This window comes from Erythrolamprus reginae, chromosome 1 (assembly GCF_031021105.1).
Source record: "Erythrolamprus reginae isolate rEryReg1 chromosome 1, rEryReg1.hap1, whole genome shotgun sequence".
Classification (NCBI taxonomy): domain Eukaryota; kingdom Metazoa; phylum Chordata; class Lepidosauria; order Squamata; family Dipsadidae; genus Erythrolamprus; species Erythrolamprus reginae.
Window position 1 is genome coordinate 2755444 of NC_091950.1, and position 13330 is coordinate 2768773.

A 13330-nucleotide genomic window follows, 5' to 3' on the forward strand; every position below is an offset into this window, starting at 1 on the left:
AGGTTGAAAGTTAGACCGGAAGATGTGGGGAGAATTATGGGTTTTGGGTTTGATGCTTTCTGTGCGGTAATCTATGTAAAGGTTTGTTTCACCAAGTTCATAGCGTCTCTTGAGTTCTGCCCGTAGTTCGAGAGAGCGAATACGTTGGAGGAGAGAAAGATCTGGTCTGGATCTGAGTTTGTTGAAGGACTTGTTATTTCTGGCAATGTAGTTAATGGTCTTGATGAATTGCTGTTTTATTTGTTCAGTTTTGCATACTACTTTGCAGAAGCGGGGAGCTATTGAGCCATCGTTATACTTGTGCTCAGGTCCAATTCTGGTAACTTCCAAAATGTCTTCTTGGGCGAATGTTTGTGCATGTGAGTGATGATGGTGGATGATATTTCTTATTCTTGTTATATCTGATTCATGACTTTCATCAAGACCAAAGAGGATAGCATTCTGGCGTTTTTGTTCACGTTCCATGGCATCCTTGACTAGGGTAGAGATATCAGTGGTAGAATTAGTGGGTTTTTGGAGTACTGGAAGTGGTTGAGGTTGAAGTTGGGGTGGTGGAGTGGTGAGTGGTATTTTGTCGGGTGGATTCGGTGTTTGGATATTTTTCTCCATGGATGAGAGTCTTGATTCAATACTTTCTTTCAATTCTTGTTGTGTTTTGAGAAGTCTTGGTTCAATACTTTCTATTAATGTTTGTTGGGTTTTCATGGCTTCTTTTAAGGTATTAATCTCATCAGACAAGCTGCTAAGTGTATTTAGCTTGAGGGCGCAGGATGAGCACATATAAAGAAATGAAGAGTTTGCTTTTAGGAAGGTGTCAATATGTTTAGAAATATTGAAGCAGCTTTTGTGAGCAGACTGATTGCAAGTCTCGCATTTTATGAAACCATCATGATCATTGATAACGTCATTGCATTTAAAGCATTGATAGCTGTGATTATCAATTGTTGCTTGTTGTTCTTTTTGGTCTTGTTGTTGTATATTCTTTTTGATTGGCATTTCTGCTTTGATTTGAGCTGTTCTGTGCCAGCATCTGTCTACCAGGGTGTGTGTGTGTGGGGGGGGGGTGTTAGTGCTTTCGGTTACCCTGCCTGAGTTTCTGGCTTCCTGCTCAGTGGGCCTCTTTATGACTTTATAGCAGCAATTAGGAGTTTGTAACTTTAAGAGAGAGGCAAATAGTTGAAACAGGCAAGAACAATGTCTTTCAAATGCCCAATAAGCTCCCCTCTTCCTTCACAGCCAGCACCTAGTAGTTTAAGCTTGCCTTATTAGCCCAAATGGTGTTTGAGAAGGTGATTTAGAAGATTTTTCAGTCTCCCTTTGAATGGAGCGTTTACAGGTCCTTTTGTTGTTAAAAGGGCTCCTAGTGCTTGTTCAAACTAAGGGTTTCTCTCTTGGTTATTCACTTGGCTTACAAGCATCAGATGGTTCCAAGCCTTCGTTGATAGCTCGGCTGATGGCAGGGTAAGCTTGGTTCTGCAGGGGGTTCGGGCAATGGCAAGATGTTTGATGATGCTAGGGTGCTGGAGGTCCTGGGGTGCTGGGCAGATTGAGGCTTTGTGGTGTTCAATGGGCAGTAGGGATCAATCACGGTTTGATGTCTTGCCTTGTTTCCTCGTGGAACTTTCTCTTCTCTCCTCTGCTCTGTTCTGCTCTGCTCTCCCAGAAATGTTGATCGAAAATGTTTTTAAAATATTTATATTCAATAAAATTACTTTTAAAAAGAAAGAAAGAAAAGAAAGAAAGAAAAGGAAGGCAAGGAGCTGCCTCTGCTCTGCTCTGCTTCAGAGGTTCAGCTTAACCAGACGTCAAAAACTGGGCTTAAAACCCTTGAAGATGCCTTCTCTCCACAAAACTTTAAATAAATAAAATAAGTTGAAGGCAGCCACTTGATGTTTCTCTTAGGTCTTCCACACCTTTCCTGCTTCTTTCTCAACTTTCTACAGAGTTGTGATACCAGGAAAGAGTTTGGAGACCTATGCAAATTCTTTTTCTCCCATTGGCAAGAAATGCAGAGAAGGCTGCAGGGAAAACAAAGCTCTTCTCCTAAGAGGAACCCTTGCTGCTCACACAAGCCAAGAAAATGCTCCCCTTTTCCATCTCCATCTCCATCTCCATGCAAGATTGGTGTGGCTGTTCTGAGTCAGAGAAACTGCCATTTTCGTTTAAGCTGCTAAAACTCTTTTCTTTGGTAGATAGGCTGGCCCAGTCCTTCTCCATGGGCCTGTGGGCAGGGAGCTCTGAATGTCTGTTTTTAAAAACACATTTTCTCCTTTAGGGAAAATATAATTCGGAAACTTCAGATTGTGCAGAATGCAGCTGCGAGACCAATTATGGGCTTCCCTAAATATGCCCATATTACACCAACACTCTGCAGTCTGCATTGGTTGCCGAACAGTTTCCGGTCACAATTCAAAGTGTTGGTGATTACCTATAAAGCCCTTCGTGGCACTGGACCAGATATCTGCGAGACCGCCTTCTGCCGCACGAATCCCAGCGACCAGTTAGGTCCCACAGAGTTGGTCTTCTCCGGGTCCCGTCGACTAAACATTGCCGTCTGGCAGGACCCAGGGGAAGAGCCTTCTCTGTGGCGGCTCTGACCCTCTGGAATCAGCTCCCTCCAGAGATCAGGACTGCCCCCACCCTCTTTGCCTTTCGTAAACTCCTCAAAACCCACCTCTGTCATCAAGCGTGGGGGAACTGAGACATCTCCCCCTGCCTATGTAGTATTTGTGTATGATAGGATTGTATGTATGTATTTATATATTGGGGTTCCTTGTTTTTATATTTTTAAATGCACTATTGTTATTTTTTAGATTTTAATTACAGTGATCCCCCGCTCGTTGCGAGGGTTCCGTTCCAGGAGCCCCCGCAATGAGCGGGTTTTCGCGAAGTAGCGATGCGGAAGTAAAAACACCATCTGCGCATGCGCAGATGGTGTTTTTACTTCCACCGCCGCCCGCCCTTCGCCCGCCATTGTCAGCTCCGCTTCCCAGCTGAGAAGCGGAGCGGGGGGTGTCCCGAAGCGCGCGCGCGCTTGCGGACACCCTAGCTCCGCTTCTCAGCTGGGAAGAAGAGCTGGGGTATCCCCCGCGCTCGCGCGCGCCGTCCGCCATTGCCAGCTCCGCTTCCCAGCTGAGAAGCAGAGCTGGGGGTGTCCCGAAGCGCGCGCGCGCGTGCGGACACCCTAGCTCCGCTTCTCAGCTGGGAAGCAGAGCTGGGGTATCCCCGCGCTCGCCGCGTGCCGTCCGCCATTGCCAGCTCCGCTTCCCAGCTGAGAAGCAGAGCTGGGGGTGTCCCGAAGCGCGCGCGCGCGTGCGGACACCCTAGCTCCGCTTCTCAGCTGGGAAGCAGAGCTGGGGTATCCCCGCGCTCGCGCGTGCCGCCCGCCCGCCCCGTTGCTCGCATCGCCGCTGTCTTACCGGGGCAAGTGAGGGAAGACCCAGGGAAGCCTCTGCCCGGCGGGGAAACTCCACCATCTACGCATGCGTGGAAGGGCACGCATGCGCAGATGGTGGAGTTTACTTCCGGGTTGAAAACTCGCGATATAGCCATTTCGCAGTGATCGGGGTCGCGAAAACCGGGGGATCACTGTATTAGATTTTTTATTATGTATTGCCTTCATCGCTGTTGTGAGCCACCCCGAGTCTACGAAGAGGGGCGGCATACAAGTCTAATAAATAATAATAATAATAATAATAATAATAATAATAATAATAATAATAACAATAATAATAATAATAATAACAATAACAACGATAACGATAACAATAACAATAATAATAATAATAATAATAATAATAATAATAATAATAATATTATTAAGGCTTTTTAAATATTTCCTAAAATATTTCATGCTTCCACGAGGGGGTGGATACTAACTTTCTACATGTTCAATCTTGACCATAGGTCCACAACACTTGATTAGTTGCCCTCTGGCTTCTGGACTTTCCATGGCTGGCTAGCTTTTATTTTACTTACAAAAAAGAAAGGGGAATTAGCCCCAAATCATCAGCCTCTCTGGGTCTGCTGACAGATGCTCTTGGAGAAGGCTCTCAGGGGCCTTCCAGAAATGTTTCGGACAAGGCTGAGAGGCCCCAAAATGGAACAGAATACTAAAAAGAATCAGAATACTAAATATAAACTTGGAGGAATTGAACTCATTGATGACCCTCACTCTATCAAAGACCTTGGAGTACTCATCTCCAATGACCTAAGTCCTAGAGCCCACTGCAACAACATTGCCAAAAAGGCCTTAAGAGTTGTCAACCTAATCCTTCGCAGCTTCTTCTCTGGTAATTTTGAACTGCTAACAAGAGCTTACAAAACATTTGTCAGGCCAGTCCTAGAATACAGCTCACCTGTATGGAATCCCCTTATATAGAGCACTGGTGAGACCATATTTGGAATACTGTGTTCAGTTCTGGAGACCTCACCTACAAAAAGATATTGACAAAATTGAACGGGTCCAAAGACGGGCTACAAGAATGGTGGAAGGTCTTAAGCATAAAACATATCAGGGAAGACTTAATGAACTCAATCTGTATAGTCTGGAGGACAGAAGGGAAAGGGGGGACATGATCGAAACATTTAGATACGTTAAAGGGTTAAATAAGGTTCAGGAGGGAAGTGTTCTTAATAGGAAAGTGAACACAAGAACAAGGGGACACAATCTGAAGTTAGTTGGGGGAAAGATCAAAAGCAACATGAGAAAATATTATTTTACTGAAAGAGTGGTAGATCCTTGGAACAAACTTCCAGCAGACGTGGTTGGTAAATCCACAGGAACTGAATGTAAACATGCCTGGGATAAACATATATCCATTGTAAGATAAAATACAGAAAATAGTATAAGGACAGACTAGATGGACCATGAGGTCTTTTTCTGCCATCAGACTTCTATGTTTCTATGTTTCTATGAGATGGACCTGAAAAAGGGGAGCATTTTCTTGGCTTGCATGAGCATCAAGGATTCCTCTTACGAGAAGAGCTTTGTTTTCCCTGCAGCCTTCTCTGCATTTCTTGCAAATTTATTTATTTTTATTTATGTATTTATTTTGTCAAGTATGTATTGATAGTATGCAAAAATACAACAATGTTGATATACATGATACTAGTAAGAGAGAAACATTAGGACAGGGGACGGTAGGCACGCTGCTGCACTTCTGCATGCCCCAAATGGGAGAAAAAGCATCTGCAAATGGTCTCTTTCCTGGTATTACAACTCTGTAGGAGGTTGAGAAAGAAGCAGGAAAGGTGCAGAAGACCTAAGTGAAACATCAAGTGGCTGCCTTCACTTATTTTATTTATTTAAAGCTTTGGGGAGACAATGGCAAGACAGAATACCCTACGAAAACAGACTAACAATCCTGGGCCTAGAAAGCCTAGAACTACGGCGCCTAAAACACGATCTGAGCATTGCCCACAAGATCATATGCTGCAACGTCCTACCAGTCAATGACTACTTCAGCTTCAACCGCAACAACACAAGAGCACGCAACAGATTCAAACTTAATACGAACCGCTCCAAACCTGACTGTAAAAAATATGATTTCAACAATCAAGTTATCGAAGCGTGGAACTCATTACCGGAATCAATTGTGTCAACCACTAACCCCCAACATTTCTCCCCTTAGACTTTCCACGATTGACCTCTCCAGGTTCCTAAGAGGCCAGTAACGGGCGTACATAAGTGCACTGGTGTTCCTTTCGTCCCCTGTCCAATTGTCTTTCCTTTCTTTCTCCTATCTTATATATTCTCTTCCTTTCATATATCCTCTCCTCTAAGTCCACTTTCACCCTCTTTTATATTATCACATGTCTATTTTTCTTCCTGTGTATTTGTGTATTGGACAAATGAATAAATAAATAAAAATAAAAATAAAGGCATCTTCAAGGCAGCTGCACAGGAAAAGTAACTCATCGAATATGAGCTATAGGGAGGAAGGGAGGAGCACGTTTGAAAACGAAAGTGCTTTTTAAAAGAAGGACTCAGGACAAAGCTTTACCCCTCTGTTGACAAATTGAGAATCAATTTAGCTTTCAACCTCCCTCACTTCACCAGAATGGTAAGTCTCACATTGAAAACCTCAAAAATGGGAAGGGTGGATCTTGAGGAATCTATTTGTGTGGTAGAGTTGCCTTGGAGGAACCAGTGCTTTGTCAAAAACATGCAGACTTTACAGCTGTCAGTAATTTTTGCAGGGACGAAACATGTCCTGGAAAGGAAGTGCTTGAATGGGGCTGGAGAAGGAGGGCCCCTGACCTTGAATTGCACTGGATACTGGGATGAAATAACTTTAGAGGCCCCTTCCGTTCCTGGCTTGTGAACTTGTAATGCCTTTTTTTCTGGGAAGGTTTTTAATTCCTGTGGTTTCATATAGACAAACTCTCCTGGCTTATCAGGGTGCTGACATGCGGTGTAGAGTTCTGGTGTTGTTTTTGCTGTTAATGTTTCACCAAATGCTTCAGCAGAAGAAGCGAGGATTCGGGTGTTGGTCCCTGCCTGGCAAATGCTGTTCTGGCCCCCAGGTGCCAAGAAGAAAAGGGGTCTTGCATCCTGGGAGGGGGGTGCAAGGCATTATGGGCTAGATGCAGAGGGTGGGACCTTCATCATTGCTCAATTTGTGGGGCTCCTGTTTGACATTGAACAACCAGACAAGAGGCAAAGGAGAGCGGGGTGGTTTGAAAGCCCCAAGTCCATGAAATGGCTCATGGCTTTTTTTTTTGGTGCCCAGAATGAAATATGACTTCAGAATAAAATATGACTTCAGCAACCGAGTTGTGGAAGTGTGGAACTCATTACCTGACTCAGTAGTGTCAACCCCTAACCCCCAACACTTTACCCTTAGACTATCCACGATTGACCTCTCCAGGTTCCTTAGAGGTCAGTAAGGGGCGTGTATAAGTGCACCAGTCTGCCTTCCGTCTCCTGTCCAATTGTCTCTTCTTATCTCATTTATCTTTTCTTCCTTTCAAATACATTCACCTATACTTTTATATCTTATCTTCTATTCTTTTCTTTTGTTATATTACTACATATCTTTCTCTTCAATGTGTATTATGTATTGGACAAAATAAATAAATAAATACAGTCCTACATGAGAAATTCAACTTTACTCTCATTTAAGTATTTTATGGGGCAGCCCAAATCATTTCTAACTGGGCAATGCTCCTTAATAAAAATAATAAAAAACATATGAGGAAAGGTTTATCTGTCTGTCTGTCTGTCTGTCTGTCTGTCTACCTACTTACCTGTTTCTATTTATTTATTTATTTATTTATTTATTTATTTATTTGTATGTTTGTATGTTTGTATGTTTGTTTGTTTGTTTGTTTATTTATTTATTTATTTATTTATTTATTTATTTATTTATTTATTTATTTATTTATTTATTTATTTATTTATTTATTTATTTATTTATTTATTTATTTATTTATTTATTTATTTATTTATTTATTTATTTATTTATTTATTTATTTATTTATTTATTTATTTATTTATTTATTTATTTATTTATTTATTTATTTATTTATTTATTTATTTATTTATTTATTTATTTATTTATTTATTTATTAGATTTGTATGCCGTCCCTTTCCCCAGACTCAGGGCGGCTCAGAACACAATAAAAACAGTTCATAACAAATCTAATAATTTACAATTTAAGATATTTTTAAAAACCCAGTATTAAGCAGACATACATACAAGCATACCATACATAAATTGTATAGGCCCAGAGGAGATATTTCAGTTCCCCCATGCCTGACGACAAAAGTGGGTTTTAAGGAGTTTACGAAAGGCAAGGAGGGTGGGGGCAACTCTGATATCTGGGGGAGTTGGTTCCAAAGGGTCGAGGCCACCACAGAGAAGGCTCTTCCCCTGGATCCCACCCAACGACATTGTTTAGTTGACGGGACCCGGAGAAGGCCAACTCTGTGGGATCTAATCGGTCACTTTGATTCGTGTGGCAGGAGGCGGTCTCGGAGATATTCTGGTCCGGTGCCATGAAGGGCTTTATAGGTCATAACCAACACTTTGAATTGTGACCGGAAATTGATCGGCAACCAATGCAGACTGCGGAGTGTTGGAGTAACATGGGCATACCTAGGGAAGCCCATGATAGCTCTCGCAGCTGCATTCTGCATGATCTGAAGTTTCCGAACACTCTTCAAAGGTAGCCCCATATAGAGAGCGTTACAGTAGTCGAACCTCAAGGTGATGAGGGCATGAGTGAGTGTGAGCAGTGACTCCCGGTCCAGATAGGGCCGCAACTGGTGCAGGAATTGGGCATGGAGAATCTAGCAAAGAGGAGGTCCAGGGGGGACATGATAGCAGTCTTCAAATACTTGAGAGGCTGCCACAGGAGGAAGGGAACACATTGTTTTACAAAGCACCAGAGAGCCAGACCAGGAGCAATGGTTGAACACCGTTCAAGGAGAGATTCAACCTGGAAATAAGGAGGAACTTTCTGACAGTGAAAGCGATCACCCAGTGGAATGGCTTGCCTGCAGAGGTGGTGAACGCTCCAACACTTGAGACTTTCAAGAAAAGATGAATGATACTAGTTTAAGAGTGTAAAGCGCTTCCTGGCTTCAAGGATGACAGTTACAGTGTGGCTTCTTATGAATGAGCTAAATGGGAGTGAGAGAAGACCCTCTACATTTCCACGGCCTCCTCTTTGACAATCCAGAAGGAACAATTGATGATGTTCTTGCATCTTCTGAATAGTGTGGCTCCAAACAGGAGTAGGCTACTTCAGGGGGAATCTGTCTGTCCATTATGTGCAAATCAAGAGCAAAGCTCTGGATTCACATCATTGGAAAAGACAGGTGAAAACCTGGAGGACAGGCTTCTTGGTGATAGCTGGACGTCTCTGGTCAGGATGAGTGCTGTCGAGGTTTGAGGAATAGTATAGTCTGCCTAGAATGTATAGAATAGTGATATACACCAACCTTTGTGAATGAGCTAACTTTAATATTGTTTCCTTCAAGTTTCATTTTCCAAATTAAATTCTCTAATTTTAATTTTAGATCAGACATGATTTCTCATAGCAGAAATGAATAATACTGTGGAAGAAAATATTTTCAATGCATTGAAGGAACTTACTGGCAGCCAATTTAAAGAATTTACATTTAGGCTAAAATTAATTAATTATGAAGGAAAGCCAAACATTCCTAAAGCTTCACTGGAAAATGCTGGTCGAGAAAAAGTTGTAGATCTCCTGGTTCAACATTATGGAGAAGATGCTCGAGAGGTTTGCATTGGTGTTCTTAGAAAATGCAACAGAAATGATCTTGTAAAAAACCTTGAAGAAATTGGACAGAAAGGTAAGAAAACGCAACATAATACAGAAATGTTCTCTCTACTTAAGATTAAGTGGCAATAAAGAGCCATTATCAATTCTTTCCCACGGAATCTTGTTCATCTGATTTGTTGGTGGTGGTTAGGATCGGCAGTGGCTCCCTGGGATTTCCGAGTGGGACTTTCCTTCTAGTCTGAGATTCCTTGTCTTGAGCCTGGAATCAAACCAGAGGGAAGGATCTGTACTGTCATTCAACTTGGCATTTTCCTATCACTGTCAAAGTAAACGGATAGGCCAAGTTCAAGCCAAAGATGTCAATTCGTTGATCTAAATGGAAGGGAGATCTTTAAAAGTTTAATTTAATCCATCCTTTTTTCCATCCTCCATCCTGACATAATACAGTATTAGGGGATCTTATAGGTGGTGACGCTATTGTTGCTACTAGGGAAGAAAGAAGGGCATGTAATGCTGGGTGGAGTCAGAGAACAAAGAAGGGCAGCATTCTTTTAATTCCTTTAATTAATTACCAAAGTGAAACATTTTTCAACTATATTTTTGTTCAAATATATATTAAGACAAAATCTCCCATCTATCTATATCCATCTATTCATCTATCTATCTATCTATCTATCTATCTATCTATCTATCTATCTATCTATCTTTCATCTATCTATCATCTATCCATCCATCCATCCATCTATCTATCTATCTATCTATCTATCTATCTATCTATCTATCTTTCATCTATCTATCTATCATCTATCTATCTATCCATCCATCCTCCCTCTCTCTCTTCTCTCTTTCTCTCTCCCCCCTTAAAACAACCAGCAAAAAAGGTGAAATGTTCAATGTATGTGTTTATGCCCAAAGGATACCCAAATTATAAATGTGTTAAATGTAAACTACTTGGACCACTAGTAGAAAAAGGAAATGATCCCGAGGCAACTCTAACCAAACTCCAAACTACACAATAAGGCTATATCCAAATCAAGCCAAATAATGAACCATTCCTCCTAGAGGAATTGACCCTGTGGCTAAACCTTAGGAAGAAGATAAATGTAGGCATATCCCAAATAGAATAGAAACATGACAATTAAAAAAGAAGCAGCATACATGTTTCAAACAGGTCCCGCAGAGTCAGCCTTCTCCAGGTCCCATCAGCCATACAATGTCATCTGGCAGGGCCTGGGGGGAAGAGCCTTCTCTGTAGTAGCACCTTCGGAGATGTGTACTTCCCCCACTCTCCCTGCCTTCTGTAAACTTTTAAAGCCCCACCGCTGCTGGCAGGCTTGGAGCCATTGAAATTTTAACATCTTGCCCCACTCAATGAATGAATGTGTGATGTATGATGTATGAATGTGTTGTTATTTAGATCCCTACATGTTGTGAGTTGCCCTGAGTCCAAGGAGAAGGGTGGCATAGAAATCAAACAGACAGACAGATAAATGATTGATTGATTGATAGATAGATAGATAGATAGATAATTAGATAGATAGATAGATAGATAGATAGACAGACAGACAGACAGACAGACAGACAGACAGACAGACAGACAGACAGATGATAGATAGATAGATGATAGATAGATAGATAGATAGATAGATAGATAGATAGATAGATAGATAGATGATGGACGGACGGACGGACGGACGGACGGACAGATGATAGATAGATAGATAGATAGATAGATAGATAGATAGATAGATAGATAGATAGATAGATAGATAGATGATGGACGGATGGATGGATGGATGGACGGATGGACAGACAGACAGACAGACAGACAGATGATAGACAGACAATCAGACAGACAGACAGATAAATGCCTACTATCTAATCTTAGTAATCTCAATGTAGCCCCATTACAAGTGGGCAATTGATTTCTCCTCCATATGTAGCATGTAAACTCAAACTCAAATATCCCTTGAAAAGTCACATTATCAAACACTTCTGGGATAAACAGAAAAGTGCCCCAGACCGTCTCCTCCCAAAAATGAAGGCGAGTGCTGAGCAGAGCAGATTATATTCTCAGATGAACACAACCAGCTATATTGTCTCCCTGGAGCAAACATCAAAGAGAATTTCACCAAAATAATTAGGCCAACAGATAACTACTTTTTTTTCTCTTCCTTCATATAGGGATGAATGACACAACAAAGAACCCGAAGACAACATTAAAAGATAATGAACAGTCTTTCGATTTTGAATTCTGGGTGCAGTGCAGATTTCGGTTTATCTGGGGCTGCTTGGCCACTTTGCTTGATATTTAGCGGATTTAGGGTGATCATTGACCCATAGAGCCAGTGATTTGAAAGAGGAGCCCCCAGCGCACCCGAGGGTGGCCGGCAAACCCATTGGGCAGCGAAGGAATCCTCTAGCTGACTCACGGAGAAACTGGTTTGAAGACATGACGCTCCGACTCCATCAAGGCAGCTGGGAGGAAACAACGAAGATAGAGTTGGAGTGAGGCTCTCTAAGGAGTTTTCTGATCGACCATTTTTTGTGGATGGTAATGGATTTTGATCTCTGTTGTGTGCTTTGAATTGGAGAAGAGATTGTGCTGGAGCACTTGAAAAGCGGCGACTGCCAAGTCTGCGATCCCTTTGAATGGCTAATGACGGCAGAGAACGAACGACATCAGGCAGAGCGGGTGAATTTTTCTGAGTGGATCTTTGCCACATCCTACTATTATTGGGAAATAAACACAGTGATCGACTGGAAACAACATTGTACAGTGATCCCTCGATTTTCGTGGGGGTTACGTTCCAAGACCTCCCGTGAAAATCGATTTTCCGCGATGTAGCGGTGCGGAAGTAAAAACACCATTTTTGGCTATCGACAGCCAAAAACTACCCCTCTCACCGGCTTTCTTCGGACACAGGTCCTCCTGCAGCAGCGCTGGCGGCCACCGTTCCCCGTAGGCACCCGCCCGCCCGCCGTTCGCTCGCCGCCCGCCCGCTGCTCGCCCACCGTTCACTCGCCACTCGCCCACCTGCCCGCCATTCGCTCGCCGCTCGCGTGCCGTTCGCTCGCCGCTCGCCTGCCGTTCGCTCGCCACTCGCCCGCCCGCCGTTTGCTCACCGCTCGCCCACCGCTCGCCCACCGTTCGCTCGCCACTCGCCCACCCGCCCGCCATTCGCTCGCCACTCGCGTGCCGTTCGCTCGCCGCTCGCCCGCCGTTCACTCGCCGTTTGCTCGCCGTTTGCTCGCCGTTCGCCCGCCGTTCGCTCGCCGTTCGCCCGCTGCTCACCCGTTCGCCCGCCATTCACTTGCTGCTCGCCCGTTCGCCTGCCGTTCGCTCACCGCTCGCCCATTCACCCGCCCACCGCTCACCTGCCCGCTCGCCGCCTGCTCCACCTCTCTTTCTCCTCTGCTGCAAGAGAGGCGGGACAGGCATTCTCCGGAGGCTGATGGGTGCACGGGCCGGCGCGTGAGAGAGAAAGAGGGGGGAGAGCATGAGATAGCAAGAGAGAGAGAAAGAGTGAGAGAAAGAAAACAAGAGAGGGAAAGTGAGAAAAAGAGAGAGAGCAAGAGGGGGAGAGATAGAGAAAGAGAGAGAATGACAGGAAAGAAAGAGAAAGAGACAGAGAAGTGATTCTTGGTGATGACGTATGACGTCATCAGGTGGGAAAAACCGTGGAATAGAAAATTGACAGATTGGAGTGGATTGAGCGGGTGACAATCCACAAAACCAGAAGCCTCCACTTCCCTTTGACTTTCTATTCTTAGCTAAATAACAGAAACTCTGAAGCTCGAACCTTCGTTGAATACAGTGGCACCTCTATCTACAAAGGCAGAAGTCACCATTTCTTCCCCGCCAGCACTTGGATCAATTGCGGGGGAAATGTACAGAGTAGAGCCGAGAGGAGGAGAGGGGAGCCGGCCACTCCTCGCCGTTCCTTGCAAGAGAGGGGGCTATAAAGAAATGGGGGGGGAGGAATACATGGGGAGGCTGGGAGAGGCAGAAACTAAACTTCCTCTTGAAGTTTTCAGTGCTGCGGAAACTAAACAATCGCGCGGCCCCGAGCCA

At 43.7% G+C, this 13330-nt stretch overlaps 1 long non-coding RNA gene across 1 annotated transcript; it reads left to right on the forward strand.

Moving 5' to 3' along the window:
- Positions 1–5923: 5923 nt before the first annotated feature.
- LOC139162904 (uncharacterized) lies at positions 5924–12025 on the forward strand. Its single transcript, XR_011558391.1, has 3 exons — positions 5924–6065; positions 9029–9325; positions 11440–12025. It is a non-coding gene; the product is annotated as an uncharacterized lncRNA (long non-coding RNA).
- The last annotated feature ends 1305 nt before the right edge of the window (positions 12026–13330 follow it).